The sequence below is a fragment of the Salvelinus sp. IW2-2015 genome, unplaced genomic scaffold (assembly GCF_002910315.2).
Source record: "Salvelinus sp. IW2-2015 unplaced genomic scaffold, ASM291031v2 Un_scaffold3811, whole genome shotgun sequence".
NCBI classification, from domain to species: domain Eukaryota; kingdom Metazoa; phylum Chordata; class Actinopteri; order Salmoniformes; family Salmonidae; genus Salvelinus; species Salvelinus sp. IW2-2015.
This window is the reverse complement of record NW_019945085.1, coordinates 841-11,092: the sequence shown is the minus strand read 5'-3', so window position 1 is coordinate 11,092 and position 10,252 is coordinate 841. Positions and strand designations below refer to the sequence as shown.

The window sequence follows — 10,252 nt, the reverse complement described above, 5'->3', positions numbered from 1 at the left end:
AAAATCTATTTAAATTACAGGTTATAATGCAACAAAATCGGAAAAACGCCAAGGGGATGAATACTTTGTAAGGCACTGTAGTTGTTGAAAGATTGGTGTATGGTTGGTGTAAGGTTGGTGAAAGATTGGTGTATAGCTGTGTAAGGTTGGTGAAAGGTTGGTGTATAGTTGGTGAAAGATTGGTGTATAGCTGGTGTAAGGTTGGTGAAAGTTGGGTGAAAGATTGGTGTATAGCTTGTGTAAGGTTGGTGAAAGTTGGTGTATAGTTGGTGAAAGATTGGTGTATAGCTGGTGTAAGGTTGGTGAAAGGTTGGTGAAAGATTGGTGTATAGCTGTGTAAGGTTGGTGAAAGGTTGGTGTATAGTTGGTGAAAGATTGGTGTATAGCTGGTGTAAGGTTGGTGTATATGTGGTGAAAGATTGTGTATAGCTTGTGTAAGGTTGGTGAAAGGTTGGTGTATAGTTGGTGAAAGATTGGTGTATAGCTGGTGTAAGGTTGGTGAAAGGTTGGTGAAAGATTGGTGTATAGCTTGTGTAAGGTTGGTGTATGGTTGGTATATAGTTGGTGAAAGATTGGTATATAGCTGGTGTAAGGGTGGTGTGTGTTAGGTTTGTGTATGGTTGTTGTAAGGTTGGTGTAAGGTTGTTATTGGTGTTCCTCAGGGCTCAGTCTCTCAGCATCAGTGCATACATAGTACGGTCACAGAGGGAGAAACAGCTGGCTGTATACTGGATGGAGGAAGACCTGCGGCAGGATTTACCACTGATGCCATTGTCTTACAGCAGGTGGCGTCATACGCAACCCAAGTCCGTCAACCCGAGTCCGTCAACCCAAGTCCGTCAACCCGAGTCCGTCAACCCACGTCCGTCAACCCGAGTCCGTCAACCCGAGTCCGTCAACCCAAGTCCGTCAACCCGAGTCCGTCAACCCAAGTGCGGATGAAAGTCGCCCTTTCTGATGTTTGTAGTCGTCTTTCCCTTTGTTCTGAATCCATTTCATTGATCGCCATGTTAGGGTCTTTACAACTTCCCAGACCTCCAGAGACAGGCTTTGTTAAGTTGTACTTTTCCCCTGGCTTCCTGTCCATCAAAACAGGTTAAAATATCCCCATGATTGAAATCAAATGGCTAACAGTAGAAAACAAATAAAAAATWATCAAAGACTACAAATTTAATCCCAAGTGTCTGGTACAGTGCACTGTGTGGTAACTAATTAATAAATACACAAAACATAAATACTTTACATACATGTACCTGAGCTCAGACCTATAGCACCTCTGACATCAGAGCACCAACGGGGGGGGGGACTGACTCGCTGACACGCCAACCGCCCAACGGTCCGTCCCCATTATTCAAAACTCAGAGACACCACATCTTAAGGTTTCATAGTGCAAGTGAAATGTCTTTATCGTTTTACAGAAAGAACGTCCTTTAAATTCCCTTCAGTTTAATCCAGCTGCTCTCAGCTGCTGAACTTGGCGTGGACGATCATACGAGGCTTAGGTAGTGTTGGGGGTTGCTTAGGAACAGACCTGGGAGGGAGGGAGAGGGAGATGGACGTTAAAAGTGCATGTTAAGGATCACGTCCAGAAATTCACAAGTGAATGGTTAGAAAACGTGGTCTTGGCATGACTGGATACATTGATTCATCTCAGAACGCTGAACAAAATCTAGCTTGGCCAAAATCTTCCTTGTCCAGCCAGTAACAGTCTGTCAAGCGAGACTATAAGTTGATTGATCTAATGCTGGGTGTTGTCCAGAGTATCTGGGACGCACCTGTTGTGGTGTGGAACAGGTCTCAGCGGCCTGGGGACACYGGRGACAGGTACAGGGATGGGGACACCGGAGACAGGTACAGGGATGGGGACACCGGRGACAGGTACAGGGATGGGGACACCGGGGACAGGTACACCGGGGACAGGTACAGGGATGGGGACTCCGACAGCAATGGGGCTACGAATCAGATGACCACTCCTTCCGGGGGAGTTAGGGTTAGCAGGCAAAGGCTTCTGGGTATTCCTGCCCAGGGGGTAGGCAGGTAGAGGCTTCTGGGTATTCCTGCCCAGTGGGTCGGCAGGTAAAGGCTTCTGGATATTCCTGCCCAGGGGGTCAGCAGGTAGAGGCTTCTGGATATTCCTGCCCAGGAGGTCTGCAGGTAGAGGCTTCTGGGTATTCCTGCCAGTGGGTCGGCAGGTAAAGGCTTCTGGATATTCCTGCCCAGGGGGTCAGCAGGTAGAGGCTTCTGGATATTCCTGCCCAGGAGTCTGCAGGTAGAGGCTTCTGGGTATTCCTGCCCAGGGGGTCTGCAGGTAGGGTTTCTGGGGTGGACTAGGCTTCTCCAAATCCTATTAAAGACAGACACACCGACAATCAATCGAAACAATGAATGAATGAAGGAATCAAGCAATCAAACCAACTCTTTATTGTCCAATCGGAACATGTGTATAGTGGTGTTAAATTCAAAATGAGCCATGATGATTATTCAAAACTTAATCTGAACTGAAAACTGATGGGACCAGTAGACTCAGGTTGATAGTGTTGACTCACACACACCACCAGGGGGCGATCAAAGCCACCTAACTGTACCCCAGGTCTCATCTGACCTCTGTCTGCCTGTATTACCACATCGACACCATCCCTTGTTCACCATGGCAGCCCTCCCTGACAGACAGACAGACAGACAGACAGACAGACAGACAGACAGACAGACAGACGAGACAGACAAGACAGACAGACAGACAGACAGGACAGACAGACGGAAGGAAGACAGGCGGACGGACGGACGGAAGGACAGACAGATAGACACACACTCAGACGACAGACCACACCACTCAGACAGACAGACACACAGTTTCTCTAAGAAGTAAAGAATGTTTAGATACTCCATACAGTACCATACAGTACCATACCATACAGAATCATACCATACAGTACCATACAGTACCATACAGTATCATACCATACAGTACCATACAGTACCATACAGTATCATACCATACAGTACCATACAGTACCATACAGTATCATACAGTACCATACGTACCAGTACCATAACAGATACCATACCATACAGTACCATACAGTATCCATACCATACAGTACCATACAGTACCATACAGTTATCATACATACAGTACCATTACAGGTACCATACCATACAGTACCATACAGTACCATACAGTATCATACCATAACAGTACCATACAGTACATACCATACTACCATACAGTACCATACCATACAGTACCATACAGTACCATTACAGTATCATACCATTACAGTACCATACAGTACCATACAGTACCATACAGTATCATTACCATACAGTACCATACATACCATACAGTACCAGACAGAGTATCATACAATATCATATAGTACCATACAGTATCATACAGTATCATACAGTACCATACAGTACCATACCATGCAGTACCATACAGTACCATACAATACCATAACAGTATCATACAGTACAATACCATACAGTATCATACAGTACCATACAGTATCATACAGTACCATAGAGTACATACAGTACCATACCATACATGTACTCATACAAGTACATAACAGTACCCATACCATACAGTACCATACAGTACCATACAGTATCATACAGTACCAGTACCATACAGTACCATACAGTATCATACAGTATCATACAGTGACATACCAGTACCATACCATACACTACCATACAGTACCATACAGTACCCATACAAGTACCATACCATACAGTACCATACAGTATCATACCATACAGTACCATACAGTACCACCTTTTACAGTACCATACAGTATCATACAGTATCAGACCATACAGTACCATACAGTACCATACAGATCATACCATACAACCATACAGTTCCATACAGTACCATACAGTATCATACAGACATCCATCATACCATACCAGTACCATACAGTATCATACCATACAGTACCATACAGTACCATACCATACAGTACCATACAGTACCATACAGTACCAATACATATCATACATACAGTACCATACAGTACCATAACAGTATCATACCATACAGTACCATACCATACCATACCATACACTATCATACAATACAGTACCATACAGTATCATACAGTACCATACAGTACCATACAGTACCATACAGTAATCAGTACCATACCAGTACCATACCATACCAGTACCATAACATTACCATACCATACAGTATCATACAATACAGTATCATACAGTACCATACAGTACCATACAGTACCATACAGTACCATACAGTATCATACCATACAGACCATACAGTATACCATACAGTATCATACAGTACCATACAGTACCATACAGCTATCATACCATACAGTACCATACAGTATCATACAGTACCATACAGTACCATACAGTACCATACAGTATCATACAGTATCATACAGGTACCATACCATACCCATACAGTATCATACAATACAGTTACCATACAGTATCATACAGTACCATACAGTACCATACAGTATCATACAGTACCATACCATACCATACAGTACCATACAGTACCATACAGTATCATAACAGTACCATATACCATACAGTACATACAGTACATACAGTACCATACAGTACATACAGTACCATACAGTACCATACCATACCATACAGTACCATACATACCATACAGTACCATACAGTATCATACAGTACCATACCATACATACCATACCATACAGTACCATACAGTACCATACAGTATCATACCATACAGTACCATACAGTATCATACAGTACCATACAGTACCATACCATACAGTACCATACAGTACCATACATACCATACCATATACAGTATCATACAGTACCATACAGTACCATACAGTATCATACAGTACCATACAGTACATACAGTATCATACCAGTACCATACAGTATCATACAGTACCATACCATACAGTACCATACAGTATACCATACAGTGACATTACAGTATCATACCACAGTACCATACCAGTACAGTACCATACAGTACCATACGTACCATACAGTTACCATACAATACAGAACCATACCATAACCAGTATCATACCATACCATACAGTATAATACAGTACCCATACCAGTACATACAGTACCATACAGTACCATACCATACAGTACCATACCATACAGTACCATACAGTATACCATACCAGTATCATACCAGTACATACAGTACCATACAGTATCATACAGTACATACCATACAGTACCATACACGTACCATTACAGTATCATACAGTAATCATACAGTACCATACAGTATCATACAGTACATACAGTACCATACAGTATCATACAGTTCATACAGTACCATACAGTATCATACAGTATCAACCATACCATACAGTACCATACATACAGTACCTACAGTACCTACAATACCATACAGTATCATACAGTACAATACCATACAGATCATAACAGTACCATACAGTATCATACAGTACCATACAGTACCATAACAGTACCATACCATACAGTACCATACAGTACCATAACCATACAGTACCATACAGACCATACAGTATCATACAGTACCATACCATACAGTACCATACAGTATCATACAGTATCATACAGTACCATACAGTACCATACCATACCACTACCATACAGTACCATACAGTACCATACAGTACCATACCATACAGTACCATACAGTATTCATACCATACAGTACCATACAGTACCATACAAGTACCATACAGTATCATACAGTTATCATACCATACAGTACCATACAGTACCATCCAGTATCATCATACCATACAGTACCATACAGTACCATACAGATACCATACAGTATCGCATTGTACAGTATCATACCATACCAGTAACCATTACAGTAGCATACAGTATCAGTACCATACAGTACCATACAGTACTCATACCTACCCATATACCATACCAGTACCATACAGTATCAATACAGCTACCATAGCAGTACCATACAGTACATACAGTACCATACAGTATACAGTACCATACCAATAACCAGTACCATAATACCATACCATACCATAATCATACATCACAACAGTACCATACAGTATCATACAGTACCATACAGTACCATACAGTTACCATACAGTATCATTACCATACAGTACCAATACCATACAGTACCATACCATACCATACCATACAGTATCAACAAACAAGTACCATACATATCATACCATACCATACAGTACCATACAGTACCATACAGTACCATACGTACATACCATACATACAATACAGTATCATACAGTATCATACATACATACAGTACCATACAGTATCATACCATACAGTACCATACAGTAATACAGTACCAAAGTACCATACAGTACCATACAGTATCATACAGTACATACAGTACCATACCATACCATACACAGATCATACATACAGTACCATACAGTATCATACGAGTACCATACAGTACCATACAGTACCATACAGTACCCATACCATACAGTACCATACAGTATCATACAGTACCATACCATACCATACAGTACCATACAGTACATACAGTACCATACAGTATCATCACATACAGTACCATACATACAGTACCATAACCATACAGTATCATTACAGTACCATACAGTACCAATACAGTATCATACAGTACCATACAGTACCATACAGTATCATACAGTAACCATACCATTACATACCATACAGTACCATACATACAGTACCATACAGACCATACAGTACCATACAGTATCATACAGTACCATACATACAGTACATACAGTATCATACAGTATCATACAGTATCATACAGTAATATCCCCCCTCTGATAACCAGGTGGTGAATCGCATCTTGCATGTCTGGCAGACATATCAGTGTGGATGACGATCACCACCTCAAGCTGAACCTCGGCAAGACGGAGCTGCTCTTCCTCCCGGGGAAGGACTGCCCGTTCCATGATCTCGCCATCACGGTTGACAACTCCATTGTGTCCTCCTCCCAGAGTGCTAAGAACCTTGGCGTGATCCTGGACAACACCCTGTCGTTCTCAACTAACATCAAGGCGGTGACCCGTTCCTGTAGGTTCATGCTCTACAACATTCGCAGAGTAGACCCTGCCTCACGCAGGAAGCGGCGCAGGTCCTAATCCAGGCACTTGTCATCTCCCGTCTGGATTACTGCAACTCGCTGTTGGCGTGGGCTCCCTGCCTGTCCATTAAACCCCTACAACTCATCCAGAACGCCGCAGCCCGTCTGTGTGTTCAACTTTCCCAAGTTCTCTCACGTCACCCCGCTCCTCCGCTCTCTCCACTGGCTTCCAGTTGAAGCTCGCATCCGCTACAAGACCATGGCTTGCCTACGGAGCTGTGAGGGGAACGGCAACCTCCGTACCTTCAGGCTCTGACAGGCCCTACACCCAAACAAGGGCACTGCGTTCATCCACTCTGGCCTGCTCGCCCTCCCTACCTCTGAGGAAGTACAGTCCCGCTCAGCCCAGTCAAAACTGTTCGCTGCTCTGGCCCCCCAATGGTGGAACAAACTCCCTCACGACGCCAGGTCAGCGGAGTCAATCACCACCTTCCGGAGACACCTGAAACCCCACCTCTTTAAGGAATACCTAGGATAGGATAAAGATAATCCTTCTAACCCCCTTAAAAGAGTTAGATGCACTATTGTAAAGTGGTTGTTCCACTGGATATATAAAGGTGAATGCACCAATTTGTAAGTCGCCTCGGATAAGAGCGTCTGCTAAATGACTTAAAATACAGTACCATACAGTACCATACCATACCATACAGAACATACATAAGTACCATACAGTACAGACAGTATCATACAGTTACCATACAGTACCATACCTACAGCATACAGTACCATACAGTACCATACAGTACCATACAGTATCATAACCATACAGTACCATACAGTATCATACCAGTACCATACAGTACCATACGCATACAGTACCATACAGTACCATACAGTACATACATACAGTATCATACAGTACCGTAATACATACAGTACATCATACCAGCATCATACAGTATCATACAGTATACAGTACATACATACCAGCATACAGTACCATACAAGTATCATACCATACAGTACCATACCATACAGTACATACAGTACCATACAGTATCATACCATAACATTACATACCTACAGTACCATACAGTACCATACAGTATCATACCATACATACCATCACCATGCAGTATCATACAGTATTTACAGTATCATACCATACAGTAACCATACAGTATCATATAGTACTCCACACAGTACCTTACAGTACCATAAAGTACCATACAGTATCGTACCATACAGTACCATACAGTATCATACCATACAAGTACCATACCATACAGTACCATAAGTATCATACAGTACCATACAGTATTCATACAGTATCATACAGTACCATTACAGTACCATACAGTACATACAGTATCATACAGTACCATACAGTATCATACAGTACATACATACCATAACAGTATCATACCATACAGTACATACCATAACAGTATCATAAACATACCATACAGTACATACAGTACTCATACAGTACCATACAGTACATACAGTACATACAGTATCATACCATACATTACCATACAGTACCATACATACCATACAGTACCATACAGTATCATACCATACATTACCAGTACCATGCAGTATCATACAGAAAATACCTTACAGTATCATACCATACAGTACCATACAGTATCATATAGTACTCACACAGTACCATACAGTACGCATACAGTACCATACAGTATCATACCATACATTACCATACCATGCATATCATACAGTTACCTTCCAGTATCATACCATACAGTACCAGTACGTAATCATATAGTACTCCACACAGTACCTTACAGTACCATACAGTACATACAGTATCGTACCAACAGTACCATACAGTATCATACCATACAGTACCATACCATACAGTACCATACGTATCATACAGTACCATACCATACAGTACCATACAGTACCTTACAGTACCATACAGTACCATACAGTATCGTACCATACGTACCATGCAGTATCATACAGTACCTTACAGTATCATACCATACAGTACCATACAGTATCATATAGTACCTCCACAACAGTACCTTACAGTACCATACAGTATCATACAGTATCATACAGTACCATACAGTACCATACAGTATCATACCATACAGTACCACATACAGTACAGTACCATACAGTACCTATACAGTACCCACATACAGACATACAGTACTACAATCATACAGCAATACAGTACCATACAGTATTTATAGTAACACACTAGTATCAGTATAGTTCCAGCAACTATAACTGTTCTTTGCTCGTCATTTCACATGACCTGGATTGGAACCTAAATTGAACGTTTTTCCTCAAACCGTCGCCTTTCTTTTTATGTGAGCTGCTTCAGCACCACCCTGAGACGATACTTTCATTTCCGTCTGATTTCTAATGTCTGTATAAGGCTTAAAATACAGGATAGATCTGGTGTCCCGAGTAGTCTAAATCAGGCCTGGTCATTAATATCACCCCACCTGGTGTCCCAGGTCTAAATTCAGGCCCTGGTCAATAATATGACCTCACCTGGTGTCCGCAGGCTCTAAAATCAAAGGCCTTGACATTTTGTAATATACCCCACCTGGTGTCCCAGGTCTATAAATCAGGCCCTGATCATTAGTATCACCCACTTTGGTTGTCCCAGGTCTAAATGAGGCCCTGATCATTAATATCACCCCACCTGGTGTCCCAGGTCTAAATTCAGGCCCCTGATGCCTTAATATCACTCCCACCTGGTGTCCCAGGTCTAAATCAGGCCCTGATCATTAATATCATACCCAACCGGTGTCCCAGGTCTAAATCAGGCCTGATCATTAATATCACCCAACCTGAGTGTCCCAGGTCTAAATCAGGCCTTGATCATTAAATATCACCTCACTGGTGTCCAGGTCTAAATCAGGCCTGATCATTAATATCACCCACCTGGTGATCCCAGGTCTAAATCAGCCCTGATCCATTAATATCACCCACCTGGTGTTCCCACGGTCTAAAATCCGGCCCTGATCATTAGATATACCACCTGTGTCCCAGGTCTAAATTCAGGCCCCTATCAGTTAATATACCACCTGGTCGTCCCTGGTCCTAAATCAGTCCCTGATCATTAATATGCATCCCTACCGTGGTGTCCAGGTCTAAAATCAGGCCCTGATTCATTAATATCACCTACGCTTGGTG

At 42.2% G+C, this 10,252-nt stretch overlaps 3 long non-coding RNA genes across 4 annotated transcripts in view; 2 read left to right on the top strand and 1 right to left on the bottom strand.

Annotated features, from left to right (window-relative positions):
* The window catches only part of LOC139026065 (uncharacterized), a 9,242-nt gene extending 9,108 nt beyond the window's left edge, over positions 1-134 (top strand). For both annotated transcript variants that reach the window (XR_011477767.1, XR_011477768.1), the window contains exon 4: positions 92-134. This is a non-coding gene — a long non-coding RNA (uncharacterized lncRNA). The remainder of the gene's footprint in view (positions 1-91) is intronic.
* A 372-nt stretch (positions 135-506) lies between these two features.
* Positions 507-2,363, bottom strand: LOC112076526 (uncharacterized). Its single transcript, XR_002895205.2, has 2 exons — positions 1,776-2,363; positions 507-1,531 (listed from the first exon to the last, which is right to left on the bottom strand). It is a non-coding gene; the product is annotated as an uncharacterized lncRNA (long non-coding RNA).
* A 7,157-nt stretch (positions 2,364-9,520) lies between these two features.
* Positions 9,521-9,885, top strand: LOC139026064 (uncharacterized). The gene is made up of 3 exons (XR_011477766.1): positions 9,521-9,567; positions 9,723-9,770; positions 9,823-9,885. It is a non-coding gene; the product is annotated as an uncharacterized lncRNA (long non-coding RNA).
* The last annotated feature ends 367 nt before the right edge of the window (positions 9,886-10,252 follow it).